Here is a 24,626-nt window from a genome sequence, read left to right on the forward strand (position 1 = left end):
TTCAAGTTATTAACAGACAAGCAGATAACATCTTCTCCAGTATAGAGCATATTCTGTACCACCATGTTCTCATATTACTTCTTACAAACAGTCATGCTAAATAAATACTCCTGTAAGTAATTTCTTATTCTCATTTACATTATCACCTTCTGCCAATCAACTTGGATAAAACCAACATCAGACACAACACAGTGACTGAAAAGATGGCTCGGTATTTGATAATACTTGACGTTCTTACAGAAAACCAGCTTGCAGTCACAACTACCCAAGTTGAATGACTTACAACTTCCTGTAACCCCAGATACAGGGAACTCATTGGTCTCTTCTGGCATTTGCTTGCATCTGTGTTCGTGAACACACATCAATACACAGATACAATCATACAAAAATAGAACTTTTTTTAAAAATTGAGTGCAAAAATAAAAAGATTAAGTTGTGTAAAGATGTAAAGTTTTTTCACATAATTTTTTTTCACAAAACATCCTAATCACACAGTCCATCTTCCTGTACTTTAGATCCTGCCCTTAAAAAATCTCTCCCCAGATAGGGAGGCAAAGTTTAGAACAGAGGCAGAAGGAACACCCATTCAGAGCCTGCCTCACATGTGGTCTATACATATACAGCCACCAAACTAGATAAGATGGATGAAGCAAAGAACTTCAGGCCGACAGGAGCCAGATGTAGATCGCTCCTGGGAGACACAGCCAGAATACAGCAAATACATAGGCGAATGCCAGCAACAAACCACTGAACTGAGAATGGGACCCCCGTTGAAGGAATCTTAGAAAGGACTGAAAGTGCTTGAAGGGGCTTGAGACCCCATATGAACAACAATGCCAACTAACCAGAGCTTCCAGGGACTAAGCCATTACCCAAAGACCATACAAGGACTGACCCTGGACTCCAACTGTATAAGTAGCAATGAATAGCCAGTGGAAGGGGAAGCCCCTGGTCCTACCAAGACTGAACCCGCAGTGAATGTGATTGTTGGGAGGGAGGGCGGTAATGGGGGGAGGATAGAGAGGGGAACACCCATAGAGAAGGGGAGGGTAAGGGGTTAGGGGGATATTGACCCGGAAACATGGAAGGGGAATAACAATTGAAATGTAAATAAGAAATACTCGTTAATAAAGATAAAAAAATAAATAAATAGAGTGGTGCAAGTAAAAATAAATAAGGTGGTTATGAACATAAAAAAAAAAAAAACTCTACCCTCATTAACCCCTCTCCTTATCCTCAGAGAAAAGGAAGCACTCTTGTGAACCAACCCACCCTGGCAAGTCTAGTCCCTGCTGGACTAAGCACCTCCTGTCCTACTGAGAACCAGTCAGAGTTTCCATTGTCAGTCAAGACAGTCAGAGACAGTCCCTGCTCTAATTATTACAGGACTCACATGAAGACAAAGCTGTACATAGGCTACAAATGTTGGGGGAGAGTACTAGGTCTGTCTAGTCCTTGCATACTCTTTGTTGGTGGTTCAGTCCCTGTTATCCCCCATTTGCCCAGGTTAGTTGATTCTGTAGGTCTTCTTGTGGTGTCCTTGAGCCCTCTGCCCTGTTCAGTTCCGTCTTCCAGGTGTCAACAAGACTCCCTGAGCTCCTCCTGATGTTTGGCTATTGGTCTGTGTATCTGTTTCCATATGGCACTGGAAGTGTCTCAGGAGACAGAGTTAATTTTAAGTTATTTGCTGCAAACAAGGCAGAGTATCATTAATAGTGTCAGAGGTTGACTGTTTTCCATGGGATGGGTCTCAAGTTGGGCCAGTCATTGGTTGGTCATTCCCTCAGTCTCTACTCCATCTTTTCCTGTGCATCATGCAAATTTGGAGTAGAAGGTTATATGGTTGGACTGATATAACTCTCCTTCCACTGGAAGTGTTGCCTGGAATCAGGAGGTGGCTGCTTTAGTTTCTAAATCTGCTGCTGGCAGGAATCTCAACAGAATTATCTCCATAGATTCTCTGTATCTTTCCCATGCCAGGTCTCCAGCTGGTCCTGGAGATGCCACCCATCAATTTCCACTTTCACTCCTACCCCTCTCCTACTTCCCTCCCTACCACACTTGATGGACATCCCCAGACTCCTCACATTCTCTCCTCAACTGCCCTCCACAGGTCCCTTTCTCCATCTACCTGTGATGACTGTTTTATTTCCCCTTCTGAGTGAGACTCACACATCTTTTCTTGGGCCTTTTTCATTACCCTGTTTCTTTGAATCTGTGCTTGTAGCACCTGCACATTCTGGCTAATGTTTAATTATATGTAAGTACATACTATATGTGTCTTTCTGGGTATGTGTATTCTGTATGATTTTCTCAAGTTCCATCCTTTTACCTGCAGTTTTCATGATGTCTTTGTTTTTAGTAGCTGAATAGTATTCCATTGGGTAGATGTAGCACATTTTCTTTATCCATTCTTAAATCGAGGGACATTTATGTTATTTTCAATAATGTTTTATTATGCAATCTTTAATAGTCTTTGGAGTCCAAATATACCTGGTATTTCCATCACCATAGTCATATTTCACTGTCCTTAAAATGTTTAGAAACTGGTTACTTTTTTATTTCATACATTCTGAATATAAAGATCAAAGCTTATGATTCTTTAGAGTTCCTTCCAAATTTGCACCTCCAGCTTAAAAATTTGTGTAAATCAATGAAATTCAAGAGAACCTCATGTGTGCTTTGTGATATCCGGATAATTTTTTTATTTTAAAGTACATGTTCAACAAATAAATGCACTGTCGCAATTTCAAGTGATAGTATTGGAGATCCAATATTTTGTCAAAATGTTATGAAACTTTCATAATAGAATCAAAAGAAATGTACTAACCAGCATGTGTGGTAGCAAATGTGTTAGGCCTCAAAGGAGAGCTATTGTGGAACATCTGTACTCACTGGGCTGTCCGACGATCATTGCAGTTTTATGAAAAATGACAGAGGTAGCTTATATAATTATCCAGAAAATATAATCTAAAGAATATAGACATTTAAGACTGTATACTCCAATATCTACCAAAACCCAACTCTTGCTATTGACAAGGCTACACATAAAGCAATATATGGTAAATAATTTTCAAAATGTGTTTTGAATTTTTTCTGTTAATAAGTTTAATCTATATGGTAAAACTACTTTTATTCTCCTTATGTCAATATTATCTCAGAGCCTTATTGCTGAATAAACACACGCTTTTGTAACTTTTTCTGAATTGTGGTTTGCTGGGTCACTTCAGCTATTCTGGCTCAAACTCCTCTGCATGCTGACTGACTCAATCTGACTGCTCTCAGCTCCCCACTGAATTACTCTGCTTGGCCTCAAATGAATTTTGGCAATTCGTTCTAATCTTCTGCTTCCTTCCTATTCTCTGGCTTCATCTGCCTCTTCTGAGCTCATGAACAAACTCAACACCACTCACAGCTGACTCAACTCCCAACTCACTGAACTGCTCTTGAATGGGTTCTCTTTCCTATGTTATTCTCAGAAGACTTGGCCATATCCTATCTCTGACTCATTCTGTTAAATCTCTCTCTGCTGTGTCATTTTGTCTGCCCCTAGATATGATATCATTTCTTTCATTTCCTGTCACTGGGCCATTTCTTTCTTCAAACTAATTTTACCTTAAAACTGTGTACTAAGGGGATGTTTGATTTCTACCCAGATAGTACTATAATTCAGGACATGTCTACACAGCTGGATCAGAACCTTGGATGTGATCCCTTGTCAGAGCAGTCATGCTGCTAGAATAAATATTTTTACATTATATTACTGATTCACAATTCAGATCTAATTTATTTCCAATGATGCAGTATGATTTTATGTGAAGTCAAAGCAAGCATCCTTAACGCTTGTTGAAAATGAATACAATTCCTTTGCTAGATATCTGGGTAAGACTGTGTAGAAGGATCTCTATTAGGATAGAAAGAGGTTTAGCTGTCATTTATTGCATTTTTTCCAACTTGGAGCCTGTACTTATGATTAAAATTTGGGTTAATCGAAATAACAATGTTTCTAATGCATTTTTCAAAAATCTTATTATAAATTAATTTATGGTTAGTTGAAAATACTGCTATATTTTTATTAATAGGCATGCTCTGTTCACTTTAATGTACCACCATATTTTATCAAAATAGACTAAGATTACCCAAGTGAAAAGGAACAGAATCAACTTAAGTCACTCACTATTGCTTATATGTGATGGAGGTACAGGAGAATTTTAATTGATTTTCTCAGTTTGTGTGGTAAAATATTCTGTGAAAGCCATGTGAGAAACAAAGTGTCTATTTTGACTTGCAGTTCAAGGGCTCAGTCCAACATGGCTGGCAAGTACTGGTAGCGAGCCTTCACATTCATATACTAATCATGGAGTAGAGAGATGTGTTTGTGTTCACTCCCTTTCTCCTTTTACTACTGTCCAGAATTCCGTACCATGGAATACTGCTAGTCATAATCTGGGAATTCTCTGCCCTTATTGTACTAATCAAGGTAATGATCCACAGGCATTGAAGAAATTTTTATGGCAGGAGATTTTTTTTTATTAACTTGAGTATTTCTTATTTACATTTCGAATGTTATTCCCTTTCCCGGTTTCCGTGCCAACATCCCCCATCCCCTCGCCCTCCCCTTCTTTATGGGTGTCCCCCTCCCCACCCTCCCCCCATTACTGCTCTGCCCCCAACAATCATGTTCACTGTGGGTTCAGTCTTAGCAGGACCCAGGGCTTCCCCTTCCACTGGTGCTCTTACTAGGGTATTCATTGCTACCTATGAGGTCAGACTCCAGGGTCAGTCCATGTATAGTCTTTAGGTAGTGGCTTAGTCCCTGGAAGCTCTGGTTGCTTGGCATTGTTGTTCATATGGGGTCTCAAACCCCTTCAAGCTCTTCCAATCCTTTCTCTGATTCCTTCAACGGGAGTCCTGTTCTCAATTCAGTGGTTATGGCAGGAGATTTAAAATCTCATCAAGTTAACAACTGAGAAGAAATATAGGGAGTGAATTTCAACATAAAAGTTCACATGAGAGCTTTCTGAACACAACTTTAGTAGCACAGGAATGAGCCCCAAGACTTGACAGATGGGACTACATACTTTTTTTTCTTTTCTGAAAAAGAAACAATCCGCAGATGAAGCAGACACCCACAAAGTCTGAGAAATTCTTCAACAATTAAATTTCAGATGGGGCTGAAATGCAGAATTTAGAAAGAATTAAAAATTCAGAAGTTCTCCCCAAAACAAAAAAAAATGCCAACCATCAAGTGGGTGTTAAGTAAGCAGACATTAGCAAAACAAGGAATCACAATGACCAATTCCAATTTTAAAGTGATCAACATCACTAACCATCATGGAAATACCAATTAACAGTACTTTGAGAGAGTGCTCTTAGAACAGCTAACAAAAAGAAATCAGAGAACAGACATTAATGAGAATATGGGAAAAAACCTATTATTCTCTGTCTGTGGGAGTGCACACTAGTACAACCATTATGGAAAACTTTGTGGAGATATTTCAAAGCATCAAGAATAGAACTACCATAAGACTAAACTATATCACTCTTAAGCATATACTTAAAGGTTTCCGTACTCTACCATGAGGATCCTTTCAAATCATATTTCCTTTACCTTTGTTCATTATATATAGAAAAAAGCCTGTATATATGTCCATCATAGATGAATTATCAATGAAAATGAGTACATATACATAATGAACTTTATTCACTTCTATAGAAAGATAAAGTTATGATATAGGTAGATCTGGAAATTATGGTAATAAGCAAGATTATCCTTATTTCTTGGATACTATTAGACATTCGTGTGTGTGTGTGTGTGTGTGTGTGTGTGTGTGTGTGTGTGTGTGTGTGTGTTGGTAAAACCTATAAAAACTAGAAAATAGTCCAGATGAATCAAAAAATATGATGAGTAAGGATGGGGGAGGTAACTTAAACATAGCTCCTGAAAGAGGAAAGAGGAAAGGGGCAGTCATGAGGAAAAGAGGGGTAGTATAAGAAGGGAGAGATGAGTGAAAGGAGCACCACCAAGGGAGCACAAATAGGTCAAAGTTACATCTAATGCATAATCTGCTAATTTATAAACAATGTTTATCATCAGGATGTGAACAGGGAATGATAGATCAAGGAAGGAAGTGGAAGTTGTGATGAGAAGTTGGGGGAAAGAAAGAGTAAGAGGAATGATACATGATTTACTTTTTCGGGTTGGTCGTGAGCTGAAGTGAGAGGTAGTGATAATGCTGGCAATAATTTACAAAACCCTGACATTCAAAACCAATTACCTCAGGGCTTGTGCATTTGCTTCCCTCTGTATCTGCAGGTCAGAATTCTATCATTCTATAAAGTGTATCCATTGCCCCCTGCAATTCCGTCTCTCATTAGATATTTAATACCAGCCCACTACAAAGGATGTCTATGATAAAGTCCCCCAAAGACTCTAGTTCTATATTAGTACAGACAGTCCTCAAGCTTCTCTTCTTAGAACTACTGCTTCAAGGGATTCCACATTTTTGTGTTTTGGATATTAATAGAAAGAAATGAGTTTAAATTCTGGATGAAATACGAATCACATCTGTAGTTCACTTACTCCTATTGTGCCAGGGTGAGATTTATAGTTTCAACGAATGTGCTCTGGTCTTTAGGGTGTCATGATGAAAGGAAGCAGGAGAAGGCATGTACAGAGCCCTGCTCATTTATCACTCTGCTCCATGGGTCTTATTAATTTAAAAATAAAATCTTTAAAATGATCAAAATGTGTATACCAATCAATTCCATACAGAGTATGTGTGTGTATATATATATATATATATATATATATATATATATATATATATATATCAGTATTCTAAGTTTCCTCTGTGCTACTGTGCCGATGCCAAGTTTCTATTTTGAAGTCTCTTGTTTTTCTTTAGTTACAGTGAGAACATTGGGAAATGGAAAGAGCACTGCATAGTCTGAGGAAAGAAGGAAGCTCCAGAATTTGTGAAGATCTGATCTTTCCATTTGAGTATTTTGTAGATGAAAGAGCATTTACCTAGGTGTCTGAAGACTCCATCTGGAGCCAAGTAAACCCTCAACGAGCATGAGATAATGATCAAATCACCTAGCTTCTTTTCAAACTCAAAGAACTTATCTAAAATTTCAGTCATATTTATTTAAATTTAAAGAAGAAATTTTTTTCAAAAGTGATGTCGGAAATTGTGAATTACTGCAAGGTATTTGTAAAAAACAAATACCTAAAATAAAGTACACCTCTATACAACATCCAAAAGGCATAGGAAAATGTAAGATAAAAAAGAATACATGATATGCTTTCAATATCCATTATACTTTTTCTTTAAATATATTGCAAATAACTCTGTATATTCAAGAGTTAGTTGAGTGTGATTGGTAGATAGACCTTAGGATTCAGTTTTGAATAACACTGTAGCTTCATAGCATTGTAAGCCTGGGGACTACATAAGACTTGGATCAATCACAATGCGAAGAACTTGGCAAGTCATTTTGGATGACGATAAATGGATAAATGAGTCAATGGTTGTATTTTTAAAAACAAATCTTTTAGAAAGATTTTTTCTAACATTTTAGAACTTTTTAAGCTTTTGATGTTCTTTTTGTGCCAAACAGTTAGAAGTTAATCTGACGAGAATATCTGTTAAGAGTTTTAAAAAAAATCATGTTAAATAGAATTAATGCCTTGGTACAGTTTAAAAAAAGTTACACATGGGAAATTATGGAATTGTATTTAATACAATAACCAAGTCAGATATCACCGATTTTTTGTAGAGTTACAGAGCCTATTCCTCAAAGTTATTTGAGGGGGAAGAATAAAAATTATTCCATCTGAAAGAATTTTAACCAATAATTAGATGAAGTTGCTTAGTTGACTAAATGAAATTAACTATGTTAGTTAATAAGAGAGTAAAATGTATCCACAAAATACATAGCAATAAATGCAAGAAAAATATTTCTGGTCATTAAAGGGTTATATGTCACAAGTTACAATCAATAAAAAACATAAACTACTATTTTACATACCAATAAAATGCTGAAAAAGTCATTTACAGGAATAAAGGATAACCCAGTACTGCCTTATATTAGATAAGCATATTCATACCATACAAAAGGAAAAACATGATATATGAGTGTAAATCATTAAAATCAGTAGAGAGAAATACTTGGTCTATATTTTTATATCTTTAATGTAGTAGAATTTTTAAACCAAGACATAAAAGCACTAACTATTAATATACTTAACTTTCTTACATCAGACAATATAATTAAAAGTAAAACAGAAAGAACTGGAAGTTGTTTGCTGAATGAAGCAAAGATTAGCATTTATAGTATATGAGGGAACATACCTCAATGAGGAAAATCTAATACATCATTAATGATCAAGGTGCATGAATAGCTCCTTATGGTTCTATATTACTATTCTATTATAACACAAAAATAGGCATGTGTGTGCACGCGCGCGTGTGTGTGTGTGTGTGTGTGTGTGTGTGTGTGTGTGTGTGTGTATTATCCAAAAATTTACCCAAACTAATTTGTACTGAAGAAAGAAAAAAATCTTAACAAGATCTAATTGATCTCTAGGTCATGAAAACATGTAACAGTCACATTGTTGGCAAGGGAATGGAACAAAGAAGATCTTTATACAAAATAGATATGAAAATGAATTGTCATGGACAATCGAAATTGCATTGAGTATTTTCATAAGCTTCACCTTAACAGTACCACGGCCCGATGTTCACCAGCTGAAAATACAAGGTTGTTTCTAGTAGTGCAACGTGAAAGAAAAGCGGATTACATTTAGCTAAGAAAGGGAACGGATTGTAGCTCCATCAATATCGAAGAATTCTATAGAAAAATGTAATGAAGTAAAATTTCTTAAAGTCTTTTCACTGTAATTTTTCGTTTTGTTTTCCTTTTTTCAAGACAGGGTCACTCTAGGTAGTCCTGGGAGTCTTGGAATTCAACTTGCAAGCCAGACAGCTCTCAAACTCACAGAGAAACACCTGCCTTTGCCTTGAGTATTGGAATTAAAATGTCATATGAGAGAAGCTGTTGTGATAAGTTTTGTTAAATAAATAAAATCATTCCAACAAATCACTATTTTTCTCCGTGCAAAATTTTACTTGTCAAGGGACTCAATGAAACTCATATCCCCTGTCTCCATTTTATCTCCTAAAACATAGTCTTCAGCTCCACCTCAAAGTGTCAAATTCCATGGATGTTTCACAGCCTCTGATGCTTTGCTTGGGTCAGAAGGGGTTTGTCTCTTCGTTCTGATCACAGACAGAGAGTAAAGTCTGTAAATGAGAATGGGCTCTCAGATCCCTGAGGACTTGTAAATAGATCCATCTCCGAATATTTTTAAATATAATCAACTGTAATAACAACAATAATATATTGTTTACAGGAACCAATATATGGGAAATAATGAAAATGAAAGTTGTAAAAGCAGAGGTGCTCGAGTAGGAAATAGAGGATTAAGTATGGGAAGGAAGGCAATTCCAGTAATGTTTTATTTTTTCATTTGTTTTAATGGGTCATGATATTTATTTTGCTATAAATAATTCTACTATAACTTACACTGAGATTGCATGACTGTCTCTTTATAGATAAAAGTGTTATAATAGAGATAAATAGTAACCATTACATGATCATTTAAATTTTTTTTGAAAGATGAATTCCCCTCCCTTAGAATAAATATACAAGGAAGGTACTCACTGCCACATTAAGGCATGAAATGACTCTACTGAAAACCTATAAATTTCTTCTGCTGTAAATTTTTAATATCTTTTTTTGACTGTGCCTCTCACTTCTCCTCCTGAGTTATTAAACATATTAAACAGCATAAAATTAAACTTTATGCTACCCCTAAGTAATGGCAAATCATTTCTAAGATTGATTTTGATAATCTACAAAAGTTGAGATTTGCAATATTTTATTCATGTGCTAAAAATTAGCTGGACCGAAGCTACATACGTAAAAATGTCCAGAAATTCAAAGCTGCGGCCAAATCTGGCCTTCGGGAGAATCCAAAGAAATTTCATATTCAGAGGTTTCTCCTTGGAAACCTTCATTTCAGAGCCCCACAGCACAGGAGTTGGCCTCACGACTTAGCAATAACTTTTTTCTCAGGAAGTCGCTTCCTTGTTTCTTATCCCATAAGCTATGTACAGATAACACTTGCTGAAGTCAATCCCTGGTGACCTTCTGTTCCTTCAGGAGGGCAAATGGCCTGCCCATCATGGGATGCTAAAGTCACATTTGCAAAGCCAATTTCATCTTCCAGAGTTTCTTCCGATGTTCTGAAAATCACAGGGTCTTGACTCGCATGGTGATTAGTCTGTGCAGCTGCAGGAGGGGCACAAATGTACTTCCTGTCAGGTGCTTATCAGGGAACGAAGCGTGAGTTATGATTAAGAAAGAGGTTTCTGTGGCGTGTTGAGTTATACCTGCTGGAAATTTCGCAGCCTCTGACAAGTGCTGCAGCATCCTTAGTGAGATTCTTTGTAGAAGAATGAGCAAATTCAGTCCAAGAAACCAAACGTTGTGCCTCTAAAAACTAATTCCAGTTTCTCTCCGGTGACAATGATCCTGCAAGATCTGCAGCTTCGTAGAGGAGTTAGTGGAGATTATTGCCCTCAACAAATGTTTTAATCCTCCTCGGTGGCCGAGAAACCGCTGAAGTGCTTTTGTAACAACGACATTGTAGTAATTAGGTTTATATGTTCAATCAAAAAGTGGAAAATTCAATATTCTAGGGGGAATTTATCCAAGAAAAGCACAAGGTTTGAAGATTCCTGGTTATCATTGCTCCTCTTACTGGGAGCTAACCTTGCCCTGTCTGAACCTATGCAAGTGGGAATAACTTATGAATACAGACAGCTCTCCCTATGTGGAAAAAAAGAATACCCTGCTGTTTGTCAAATAATGTGTTTTAAAACATATTAAAATATACACTGGGGAAGTATAAATATATTCTGTTCCAAATAATATGGACAATGCATCAATGCTAAGCACTAATCAGTAGCAATTACCACCAGAAACTGTATTATTTCATGTATTCATTCATTATTGTTTCACTTGTCTTAGTTTTATATCTCTGTGACTCTTTAGGCCCTTTATAAGCTGTGTTTAATAACTTAGTCAAGTTATTAAGGTGTATCTCTTCAATAAACTATACAGTATCTGGAATATCTGATTTATAAATTGAAAGGGACAGATTTGTACAATTACAACCAATGCAGAATTGTGTTGTGGGCAGCAAAGGAAGGTGGATGTACATCCAAGAGCCCTATCATCTCAACCTCTACCTGGTGGAACTGAAGCTGATTGGATCAATTGAGCCTCTGCTCCAGGGAGACCGTACCACAAAACAGCACTGAATCTGAAAAGATTACTGTCCAGTGCTAAGTTTAAGACTTGTTAATGATGGCCACTCTTCACTTCTTTCTCCTTTTTGATATGGCAATATCTATACCATGCATGTCCTACCACAGGTTTTTAGAAGAACATTGCTAATTTGATTGCATAGTCTCACAGCTGAAGATCAATTTGCTTCAGCTGGAATCCTCTCTGAGAATCAGATATTCTTTGCCACAATCTCTGCCTATTCTGATTTCTGCCACAGATAAATTTCTGATGGAAGCTAAACTTTAATCTTTAATGGTATTGATTTAATGAGTTAAGGTTTTACTCTAGTCCGTTAGAGTGACTGCCATTCCAATATGAGAAGGTTATGCACTTTGCGAGGGTGGTAGACAAAGATACTATGACTCTACAGTTCGCCTTTTGTTAAAATTCATATTTGACAATAGACTATTCACTGTCTTTGTGACTGGTGCAGGCACTTCTTTTAGCATATCTAATGTGGTCTCTCTCCCTTCCTTTGTGAGCCACCAATGCTCACCTCCACACTGCATTCTGAATTTAAGGTTCCTCTTAATAGAATGGGGGATAGGATAACCCTGAGGCTGAAGAAAGCATCAGCAGAAAACTCAACAGAAGCAGCAGTGGGGACAAAGGTGAAAATAATGCAAGAAAGCAAAGCTTTGATGCTCTGCCCAAGCTGTCAGTGCAGGAAGAAGTAGAAGCAGCAGAAACATGGAGGAAATGCGGAAGTAAGAGAAGACCTTACAGGGAAGAATACTGGTCCTACAGGTTAGTGGACTGCCATAAAGAGGAGGAAAGATTAGAGTTCCAAGAGCTGCCAAGCCTTAAGCACTAAGGACACCCTGCCCTTCGGAGCTAATATTTAGCTAACATGAAGGGATGGGCATCTTTACAGCCCACAGTGCAAGGAATGTTACAAAACATGGGCTACTACAGAACTCAGTCCTAGGACTTGCTGAGTGTGTAAGAGCTACATTATAGCTGATTGCATTTGCCTGCTCCTGTCACTAGGAGGTAACATTGTGGAAACTACCAAAAGAACTACCGGAAATATTTCTTTTTGTTTCTAATCCAATCAAGGTAGAACAAAAGGCTCCTAGACAGTTAAAGTTAACACTAGTAAGGGCTATCTGTGAATAGGTGGCCAATGTCTGAACTGAAACGTAAAGTTCATGATTTGAATTGCATTATGAATCTCACAGAAATATTATTTTTAACTCATTAATAATAAGCACTTTGAAACAAATATTTTCATATAACCACTCTTAGCTGCTTCCTCTACATATTTCGCATGAGTGTATTTTACAAATTTTATTTTTCAGCAGTTGTTATTTTTCCCTTGCCATGCAAAAGTGAGTAATTTTTACTTTATTCTGAGTGAGTAATATGCATAAGCTTTAAGTACATTTATAATTTGGCTATTAGCTAAAGAAATATTGCCATTAACACCTGGAAAGTAGCCCAGATTTTTGTTTTGTATTTTATTATTGTTGCTTGTGTTTTGTTTATGTCTTCTTCTTCTTTTATTTGTTTCATTTTCTTGAGATTGTGTATTCCTGGAACTCACTCTAGGCTGGCCTTGAAGTCAGAGATTCACCTGCTTTTTCCTCCTGAGTGTACTACAGCCAAGCAACTAACACTGTTTTAAAGAAAGATTATATAATAAAAGCTAAAGTACAGAAATTGGAATTGTTTTGAACCATTTCTCCAGTGTAAGGATCCATGATTCACTGAAGAATGATAGCCCTGATTAAAAGAGTATGTTAAATCAAAGAGCATTTTATTGTGCAGAAATTCAGCATGGGGGTAGAAGGCAGGGGAGGGAGTCTACTGTTTACCAAGATGGAGATACCCAAATGAACTCATAGGCCCATTTAAAATTCCTAGGAGGGATAGATAGCATTTATCTTGATTGGTTGTTTAATCTCTAGGGTTATGGCAGTACTCTGGAAACATTCCAGAACTTTTGCTAGTGTGTGGGATGGAGGAGCTGGAAACTCTTTTTGGAGAAGCTTGGAAACTGTTGCAGACTCATTGCTCTTGCCTTAGGTCAGGCGGTGCGGGAGCTTCTGAATAGTTGCCCCTGGTCTATGTTTTTCCAGTATCTGACTTTCCCAAACTAGACCAACTCTAGGAAAAAGAAATTTAGGCTTAGTCTCCTGAACTAAAACATTCTCCAGTTTGAAGCCTGTCATGTAGTCAACCTGTCTCTGTCCTCTCACCATGGAATCAGCAAATGAATTTCCTATCTTTGGAGAAGAGAGAAAAATCACTGAATCAAACAACCATAGTAGAGCAATTAGAGAAAAAAATAGAGTAAAGGCAGTTTCTAACTATTTTCATTGTTTACTTTGAGACTCTTGGAGCATTGTTATCTAGAAGTATCTATGAGGAAGAAGGAAACCAAAATAAATTTTTAAAGAAATAATATTAAAATTATCTTCCACTCAGTAATTCTACACAATTTTCCTTCTTTTGAAAATAGACTGTTTTCTTCACACAGTATATACTGATTACAGATTCTTCTCCCTATTTTTCCTCACCCATCACTGTCATCCATGTTCATGGCCTTTCTCTATCTCATGGAAAAAAATAGCGTTCAAAGGGATAATAATGAAACACAACAAAAGATAAAACAAACACTTCTTTATCAAAATGGAATACGACAAATGAACAGAAGGAAAAGAATCTAAGGAAAAGCATAAGAATCATAGACCCATTCATTCAGAAATTCAGAAATCCAGTAAAAATATCTATATCTATATCTATATCTATATCTATATCTATATCTATATCTATATCTATATCTATATCTATATCTATATCTATATCTATATCTATATCTATATCTATATCTATATCTATATCTATACCTATACCTATATCTATATCTATATCTATATCTATCTATCTATCTATATCTATATCTATATCTATATCTATATCTATATCTCTCTCTCTATATATATATATATATAGAGAGAGAGAGAGAGAGGGAGGGAGAGAGATCTCCTGGGACAGACCCAAGTAGGTCCTATGAACTTCAATCATGTTGATTTAGAGGGTTTTGCTTTCTTGATGTCCTTCATCATCTCTGTTTTTTACACTCTTCATACCTTCTCTTTTGGGAATTCCCTGAACCCTAAGGGAAGGAATCAATAATGTCTTGCTGTGGGTCTCTGTATTTTCTTCCTATCTCCTGCAAGAGCAAGCTTCTCTGAGGATAGCTAAACAAGATGTGTGACTATAAAAAATGTCATTAGGAGTCATTTTATCACTACATTAAAAAGAATTATTTTAGGCAATTATTGTTTGCTTTTGCCCAAAGTTCTTAGGTTATTTGGTTTCTGGTTCTAGGCCAACCAAGCAGGTTTGATATAGGTACTATCTCATAGATTGGGCCTTAAGTCAAATAGTAATCAAATAGTAATTGGTTACATCCACAAGTTTGTGCCACTGTTATCCTATCATATCTTGTAGGCAGGATACCATAGTCTTTCAAATGTTTTTTGCTGGGTTGGTGTTTATATTTCTTCTTTGATACCATTGAAAGTACCTTCCTGTACCAAAGACACTAGAGTATAAGAGTGAAGGCTCTATGTAGGCTAGAGCTTGACTTCTTTATGAGTTTTATAGAGATTGTAGAAATTGACTTAAAACAACTTGGGCCATTTAATAATTCATTTAAATTAATGATAACAAACTATCCATGTTAATATCAATAGTATTTAATGAAAATTAATTCATGATACAATGTCAAAAAGTTAATGATATAATGAGCATCATTTTGTGCTGGAGAAGTGGATCAACTATTAAGAACACTTGATAATACTGGAAAGACTTTATGTTCTGTTCTCACCACCCATACAGTTGCTAACAACTCTCAGGAACTCTGGTTCAAGGAGATAACTAGCTTTTCTGGCCTCATAGAGCACTGCATGCAAGTGGTGAACAAACATGCATTTAGGCAAATATCTTATATACATGAAATAAAAATGTAACATTGTTTTGCATATTTTGTAGTTCTATTTAATATATGTCTTACAAAAAGGAGATGAATTTCTGTATTTATGAACTTCAGGTGTTGTGATATGACTTTGACTTGACTTATAGGAACGAAATCAGAATTTACATGGATGTATTTGAAAAATGAAAGTGTTTTAGTAGATTTTTTTCAGATACATAATTTTGATCTTACAGCAATTTTGGCAAGGAACACTTTCTTAAAGGTTAATTACAGTGTGAAATCTGAATTTTTTTCCTTTTTTTTTACCCCTGCTACACTAAAACATTGAGACATGGGGAATATTTTATTCATGCATGATTTTAAAATACATGTATTTATTATTAATTTGAAAATATTTATTTATTCTAATGTACACATTTTTTTTAGTTTGACACATTTTCTTATGCTCTCAAGTAACCCAGATTTTAAACTTCTCTGGCTTATCCCCTCAGACAAATATGTGTTTGGAAGCTGCCAAGTTCACAGTGACAGAGACAAGTTTTCCAGATTTACAATTTTCTTTTGGGAGTTGAATTTTATCATTGGCATCAGATATGAGCCTCATCTTCTTTGAAGTGACAACCTCACTTCATAAAATTTTGGAGAAATCCTGCCAACTAAATAAATCCAAGGAAGCATAGTTTGTTTCCTTGTTTGCTTGTTTTGATTGGTCATCTTCCTACAAAATGTAGTCTTGAAAAACATTGGTAGATGAGCTTGCAACTGAAAAGAAAAATGCCTCATATTGAGACAGATTCTGTATTTCTCTAGATAGCAAAAACCTTCAGGAATAATTGTTTATTGACTTACAAAATACTGAATCATATGTAAAATTATGAGATTGAGTTCAATGATGAATTAGCATGTCATAAAGTCATTACTAAGTGATGTTGCTATTTTTTAACCATGAGTGTATGTGTCAACTAGGAAATATGTAACGACTACTATGCTGACTCATTAAGGACTGTTGACACAATAATGGACTGCCAAATGCTCTTTTTAACTGTGCTTTACATCAGTCACATATGCTGTTGTTGTTATGACTTGGAAATATTGAGATAACTAGCAGCTGATCAATAATGATGCAGATAATCATAGCCAACCATCTGACTGAGCCCAGGGCCCCCTGTGGAAGAGCTAAAAGAAGGACTGAAGGAGCTGAAGGGGTTTGCAAATCCATACTAAGAACAACAATATCAACTAACCAGCACCCAGAGTTTCCAGGGATTAAACCACACCAGCCAAAGAGAATACATGGAGGGATCCATGGCTTCAGATATATATGTAGCAGAGGATGGCCTTATCTGACATCAATGGGAGATGAAGCCCTTGGTCCTGTGGAGGTTTGATGATCCCTCATAATGGGATGGTAGCGTGGTGAGGTGGGAGTGGTGCATGGTTAGAGAACTATTTTCACAGAGGCAAAGGGAATAGGGGAGGAAGGATGGGATGGGAGTCTGTAGAGGGGTAACCAGGAAGGGGGATGTCATTTGAAATGCAAATGAATAAAAAGAGATAACATGATTAAAGTAAATGGTTAAAAGAAAAACAAAGCCAAATAATGGGAGAGGCCTCAACAGTTGAGCACAAGCTACTCTTCCAGAGGACCTGAGTTCAACTCTTAGCACCCACATAGCTGCTTACAACCATCTATCATTACAGTTAAGAGGACCCAATATCCTCTTCTGACCTATATTATTACCAAACATACACATGATGTGCACATATATACATTCAGATAAATGCTTGTATACCTAAAATAAAAATAATTAATTATTTAGAAACATCAGAATGCATACCTATTTTAGCTATTTGATCCCAGGATGAACTTTAAGATACGCTCTTTACTGGGAGAAACAAAACAAAACAAAACTGTTTCTACTTGTGGTATAAAACAGCCCTTAAAACACATCTTTAATCCCTCTGTCTGGAATACAAACACACTCTTAGTACACACCTTTGATCCCAAACAATGAAAGTAAAGTTACTTTGTAGAAGGAAGCAGCCTTCTTTGAAAGCTTGCCTAATTGAGTGGCAAACAAAGTGATGAATCAGAGAAAGATTTGACAGGGTAGGTTGTGCCCAACTCTCATGAAGAGAGAGGGGAAAGGGAAGCTACTTGAGAGCAGTGCCTTGCAGGAGTTGGAATAAAATAGAATAAAATTTTGAAAATTGTGCATTTGTTGCCATTTATACAACTTTCTACTCTAATAATTGCAAAATATAAAAAATATTATTTGTTGTATACTAAGTAGTTAATGGTTACCATTAACATCCAATATGCATATGAATGAAACAGAATTTTTTTGTAATATGCACCTATTCACAGTAACTTTCCTACTGATATTTTTATAAATAGCTTCTATGAGTACTCTTAATTACAAGATTTTTATAATAATTGAAAATAATGTAATTACAGGTTTTTTTTCTTTTATAGGTCATATCAACTCTTGAATACTTTGGGCACCTGATTTACCATATATGTTATGAAAACATGTTGACAATATTTTTTTCTTTTACTTTAACTAAGTATAATTTAGTAAAGAGAAGTTTGAGAAGATAATATACTTCCAAACATTTAAATGGCTAAGTCATCTACACTTTGGAAAGCTTTCCCATCTTTTGTATACTTTAATGTTCTATAGGGAATATATCTAAAGAGTGACACGAAGGTTTTACAAAGAATTTCAAGTAAAAATATATCAAATATTATATTCTACATAATCTACTCATAAACATGTATGTATTTATTTGATTGATATGAGTGTTTTGTCTGTGTGTATGTGTGGCACATGTATGTTTGTTGCCCCAATAGTCCAGGATGGGGCATCTCATCTTCTTGACCTGGAGGTACAGATGGCTTCATTCCACTCTGTGGGTGCTAGCAACCAAAATGGGGTTCTCAGTAAGAGTAGCTAGTGCTTTTAAGTGCTGTGTTATCGCTCTACTTCCAGCTTCTTACAACCTTTGAAAATATGTTTTATTCTACCTCAAAGAGGAAAATAATTATATTTTTACATCACTTAAGATAAAAATAATTTACTTTTTATAAATATAAGTAAGTTTCGCTATTTTTTTCTAAAGTTAATTGGGTCTTTAATAGGAAATAAAATCTTATTTTAAATTTAACACAAGTTGGATTTACATGATTATTTTCAAAACAGTACATTTTTATATCAAATGGTATTGTGATTAATAGTTGTCCTAAATGTCAATTATATGCATACCATCACATTAAAGCTTAAAATCTTTGAGCATTAGTACATATTACTTTTTCTTATATATTTGGTTGTGAGCCTAACCTTTAACGGCTGAGCCATCTCTCCAGCCCTACTTTTTCTTAAAGTAGAAATTCACTGTTAAGATTTCTCTCCTCAAACTGCCTCAGACCAGTGAAGTAAACAGATCTGTGGACAGTACTCAAAAGGTCACGGTTTCAATTTTCCTCCAGCTAGACAACAACTGGCATCAACATCTGCTTCATCTTCTCTTGGGCACAAAAAAAATTATGAATTTCAACAAAGAGGCCTGCATGAGGCAGTAATTTCATGATCATTTTGATTTAGACTTTTATCCTCTTCCACAAAGCACCCTAGAATCATGTTCTGACATGTGAAATTAAATCGCTGAAAAGTAATTACTCTAACAGAATTCAACGTCTTTTAATACAGCTAAGTAGAAATTATGCATTGGAACTTTCATGAATGAATTATGAGTTTGCTTGACTGTTCAGGACAAGGCATGCTTCTAGATCCGGCAGAGATATTTTAAATCATTTTGTCACTCGGCCTTCTATATTACTTAAATATCTTACTGTTGATAGGATAATATTATTAGTAAATTATAAGTATCATTATCATGGGGTTAATAGTCAAACCAAATTCAAAACTAGTGTCCGGAGGATTGTGGTTATGGGCCTATCAGATGTAAAGTAGTACAGAGATATCATATAGATACAGTAGGTAGTGTTAATAAAAGGATCATTGGGAAATACAAACCAAAAGCAATATTTAAGTTTCTTGTCTTGCATTTTTTCAGCCACCTAGTCCATGCAAATTCATTAATAGGTAATTACATTTCTCCTGCCTTTCTTCTTGTTTAAATTACAAACTTATAGAGACAGATGATAGTTGACTAAAATACAGAAACCTCACCTTTTATTTCTGTGCCTTCATCACGGGAGTTTTGTAAGTTGATCTGTATTTTAGAAATCAGACAGTAAGTTAATTTATGAGAGGAAAGACAATATCAATAAAGACAATGTATTTACTGGATCTATTTTGTTGAATTGGGAAATGCATTTGTTCCCTTCATCCAAGAGATCAGAAAGTTGTCAGTGCATAGACTATAGAAGTCTATGAAGTGAAAAATAAATGCTGTATTTTTTGTTAAGAAATTACAACAAAGTCGGTTGCTTAAAATAACATGAATGAAACCTTTCATCATTCCAGAGCCGTAAAACCAAAATAAAGGTAGTGTCAGGGCCAAGTTCACACCTTAGGGTCAGTACTTGCTTTTGTTCTCAGCTTCCGGTGGTTCTAGATATTTTTTTTGCATTTTGACTTTCTAAATATCCTTTGAGTTTCCACCACCATGTGAACCCTCTTTGCCTCTCATGCCTTCCTCTTGCTAGGTGGTTGCCACTGATTTTTGTAATTGTCTAGAAAATTATGTCAGATTCTTAACCACAATTATAGTTTCCCAGAATCCATGGGCTGGCAAATAGCTGACACCTAACTCCATGAATAATCTTGCCCTACCTTACTCGAAGAATAGAGTGGTCAAACAGAAAAAAAAAATAGAAAGGGATACATTTTCCTGAAAATTCACTTTTCTGAAAATTCAGCATTTGCAACATTTAAAGGTGTGAAATAATCTGAAATGGTTTGCAGTGCAGGACTTAAATGAAGCAGGTCTGAATATTTAGAAGCACTGAGACCCTAATGGTAAACCTTTACAGCTCTAAAAAGTGTCTGGCTGCTGGATGTGACTGCAGGAAGTACCCAGGGAAGTAGGGCAGCAGTCTCATTTGCTAAGCAAATCTGCAGGTGACAAATCAACACTCTCAAAGCATGGAACCACAGGTCTCTGCAGCAGGAGGTCTTAGAGGCTGGAAAGAGGTGCATGGACGATTGTCCCCGTGTGACCCAACCTAGTGTGGATACATGGAAGCCGAGGAGGGAATGTATTCCCTCCTTCTAGAGTGGTTAGGAATGATGAACTAGCTAGGGGCAATAATTTGACAAATAGTCCTGGAGAATGGTTTGTGCAGAAGCTGTCAGGAATGAGAATATCAGAAGCCCATCTCAGGAGAATTGACTGTGGCGAAATGAAATGCTTGATCAGGGAGACCCCAAGCCTGTTAGATGAGTTTTGTGTCTTCCCTGTCTGCAGAGTTAAGAAGCAGGAAAGGCAGAATTTATTGAAGAATCACTTGGTCCACATTTGACTAAATATGAGGAGCACATGAATAAAGGAAAAAATAACAATCTGGGAAGAGGCACCACACTGTTAAAATTTTCCATGGTTCCTCTTTTTGTATTTTGTGATTACAATATAATATACAATATAATTACTGTCCTCCCTCCTCCTTCCTCACTCCAGTCCTTCCCAGTATCCTTTCTTGCTCTTTTTCAAATCCACAGCCTCCTTTTTTTATTAATTGTTATCATATACACATAAGTATATGTGTACACATACGTATTCCTAAATGTAAACTGCTCAGTCTGTGTAATGCTATCCTTAGAACATGGACAGCATCTACCTCCAGGGTTTGACTTGTGCCTTGTTTGCACTCAGGTCTCTTGATGTCTCTCTAATGGTGGGTAAGTATGAGTATGGGTGTAGTTGGGCAATTCCTATCAGTCAGAGAGTGCCACAATGAGAGGGCAGTAACTTAGTGTGTTCCTCTTCTACCTTTATCACTGGAACATGTACATACTTTGTACAGGATTATCCTTCACACCACTCCAAACATCTTACTATAAGAAAGGAATTAATTATAGAATGAATGTTCAGGGGAAATGCAAAAAAAAACCCTTAGAAATGTAAATTAGAATATCAGTTTATTGTAAGAAAGAAAGAGTGATCCTGGATAAGAAGTAAAGCAAGCTCTTTTAAGTGTTATAAAAGATGTTCAGAGTCTTAAACTAGAAGAGTGAATGGGTGCTGGGGGCATGTTTTATATCTTCTGGATAATAATTATCCATACAAGTGGGGTAGCTATCATGGCAGACTCCAGAAATCAAAGTCTGATTCGTGATTCTTTACCCATCAGGTAGATTATTCACAAAATACGTTTCAGAAGAAAGAAACTGCAAATGCCAAAATTTTATCATTTGAACTATCAAACTAAAGACTAGAAGATTTGTGTAGATGAGAATATTTTATTTGCCTAATATTTTTCCTCTCAAATTTTCACTAATTTGTAATTTACTGTGCTTATATTTATGGTAGTCAAATTTATATTTCTCATTGAATATCATATAGTGATCAAATGGCACTGTTCGAATAAACTTTATGAAATGGAATTTTTTTAAAACTTGTTTAGGATAAAAAGCTCAATCTGGAATGGTATGTTTCTTGTTCTCAGAAGTAAGTATTTATTTCTGGGAATGGTATTTATATTATGTTCAGTTGTTGCAGCCAATCTTGATAGTCACCATAAAGAAGCCTGGGTGTGCATAAACTGTGTGAACACAGTTGACAATGCTTTGGGCTCTGCTGTGTTTGCTCTTGTCAACCCTGCAATTCTAGGAGTCTAAGTGTCTTGGACATAAAGAGAAACATAAAAGAACATTTCAAAAAATTTTGTCTTTTCCTCTTGTCCACTGCTTAAAAAACTGCTGGGTGAAATGTGAATATTTTTAAAGAGATTTCGTTAAGTTCTTTTGACATTTCTATTTTTTTAAATTGTGTGTGAAGGCAGCTAAATGCTCTGGCAGGCACACAGATAGAGAAAAAGTCCATAGACAAACAGTAAAATGGCAAACTTCCCACTTCTTCATGCTGGATAAAGGCTTGGCAAGCCCTCACTCCCTACTCCAGACTGGCAGACACCCCGATAACTGAGGACCTGCCAAGAATGGTATTGGGCATGTCCAAGCTTTCATGAAGCTCTGGGTCTATCAGCTCCTTCTTCTTTGTTTAAGATGATAAATCCAAAATAAGAGGAAGGGGCATTACCTTATGCCCTGGAGACCCTCTCCTTTCAGTATCTAAATTCTCTCTTGAGAGTTTGTCTCTTTCTGTTCCTCACTGGGGTGTGTTACTATTTTTAATAAAACTTGCTTGAGTGCTGATACATTGTTTCTCTTGACTTTTCATTTTTCAAGTCAGTAGGAAACAAGACCCATGCCTGCAATCTTAGAAGAATTAGCCATGGTGTTATCCTGTGTGTGTGCGGGGAGTGGGGATGAGGGAGGCTGGGCACTTTTATATGAAGGAACATGCTAGAGAGTGACTCTTGGAAGTTCCCCCCCCCATTATTGGAGCTGCATATTGAATTCAGTTCTGGTGGATACATTGCAGACATATTTACCTGCTGAAACATCAGTTTAATTAATATATATCATATAAAATTATTAGGAATAAATCTTTTCATTATTTTCATAATTGTACTCTCTGATTTTTAAATAATAAGTGTTGTGGATACCATGTTAATAAATATATAAATATATCAATTTACATATTTATTATGAATTCAGTCTGACCATTTTTTAATGTTGATAAAACCATGGCTTCCATATTTTACAACAATGTAGAGAATATGAAAATTTAACCACATTAAATTAACGTTCATATTATGAAAAGATAAAGACTTTGAATAGGTAAGTAGCTTTTTCATTGTCTGAGGAAAATAGCCATTGTCTTTTAAAAATTGTATTTTCTTATTTGTTTCTCTTTCTATACCAGCTTACATTAATCTTTCTTTAACTGAAGAAATGCAAAACATGAGTTAAATATAGGTAATGAGTTTTTATGTTTTACTTTTCTTCCTAGAGTATCTTTTTCTCTGCATTTGGTAAAAGTCTATGAAACTTGCATTTGCTCTTGGCCTGTCAAGGACTCTTAATAATTAATGTGTAGGTGGCAGCCTTTCCAATTGAGTTTTTTCCTTGATCCTTGTTTATATGAGAGGCTCCTAACAGTAGATGAAATGAAATCTGTTAACTCTATAAAGTGATTTTTACTTTCTAGGTAATGGTAAAGTATATTCAAATTCATCACACCAAGATTGGTTAACAATATTTCTTCATCATGGAGGTATATCATTTTTATACAAGCAACATTATATAAAGGTTCTTTATAGGAAAATATTCTCAAATAGCAGCATTCTGTACCTAACAAGGAGACCACACTTATACCTACAATCAGACTATTACAAGATAGACCTTTGAATTCAAATGCTTCACACATTTAATATGAAAATTCAAGCCATAGAAAATCTACAGAGCTTTGGCGTTCAGTTTTTTGATATTGTTGTTCTTCCTATGGGGTTGTAAATCCCTTCAGCTCCTCAGTCCTTTCTCTAACTCCTCCATTAGGATCTCAGGGCTCAGTCCAATGGTTGGCTGTGAGCATCTGTCTCTGTATTTGTCAGGGTCTGGCAGAACCTCTCAGGAGACAGCTATATCAGGCTCCTGTCAGCAAGCTGCAAGGGACTAAACCACAGACCAAAGAATACACAGGGAGGAACTGATGGCTCCATCTACATATGTAGCAGAGGATAGCTTTGTCTGGAATGGATGGAAGAAGATAACCTTGGTTCTCTGAAGGGTTGATTCCCCAGTGTAGGGGAATACCACAGCAGGGAGGCAGGGGTGTGGGTGGGTGAGAAATCACGCTTATAGTAGCAGGGGACAGGAGATGGAATGGGGGTTTCAGGAGGTGAAACCCTGAAAGGGGATAACATTTGATGTTGGGAGTCATGCCCTTAAAACTCTCCATTATTGATGTTAATAGTATAGTAGAGTTAAGTTTGACTGGCTTCATGGTAAATCCCCAGCCAGCTGCAGAAGACTAATACAAATCTGGTGGTCAGGATGAATAATGATATGATAAAGTTGTGACGTTGCTGAGAAATACATCTGACGTCAAGATGCCCAATGTGATAACCTGTAACCTTTCTGAAAAAACAACTGTTTTTATCAACTGACCACATGAATACTGTGTCCTTGGCCTGCATAAATGTTTTCCACTTTCCCCCTTCCTCTGTTAC

The 24,626-nt window shown here is 36.1% G+C and overlaps 1 long non-coding RNA gene across 1 annotated transcript in view; it reads right to left on the minus strand.

Moving 5' to 3' along the window:
• The window catches only part of LOC102553734 (uncharacterized), a 39,581-nt gene that overhangs the window by 13,623 nt on the left and 1,332 nt on the right, over positions 1-24,626 (minus strand). The window contains exon 2 of the long non-coding RNA XR_351478.5: positions 19,561-19,603. This is a non-coding gene — a long non-coding RNA (uncharacterized LOC102553734). The remainder of the gene's footprint in view (positions 1-19,560; positions 19,604-24,626) is intronic.

The sequence above is a fragment of the Rattus norvegicus genome, chromosome 2 (genome assembly GCF_036323735.1).
Source record: "Rattus norvegicus strain BN/NHsdMcwi chromosome 2, GRCr8, whole genome shotgun sequence".
Taxonomy (NCBI): Eukaryota; Metazoa; Chordata; class Mammalia; order Rodentia; family Muridae; genus Rattus; species Rattus norvegicus.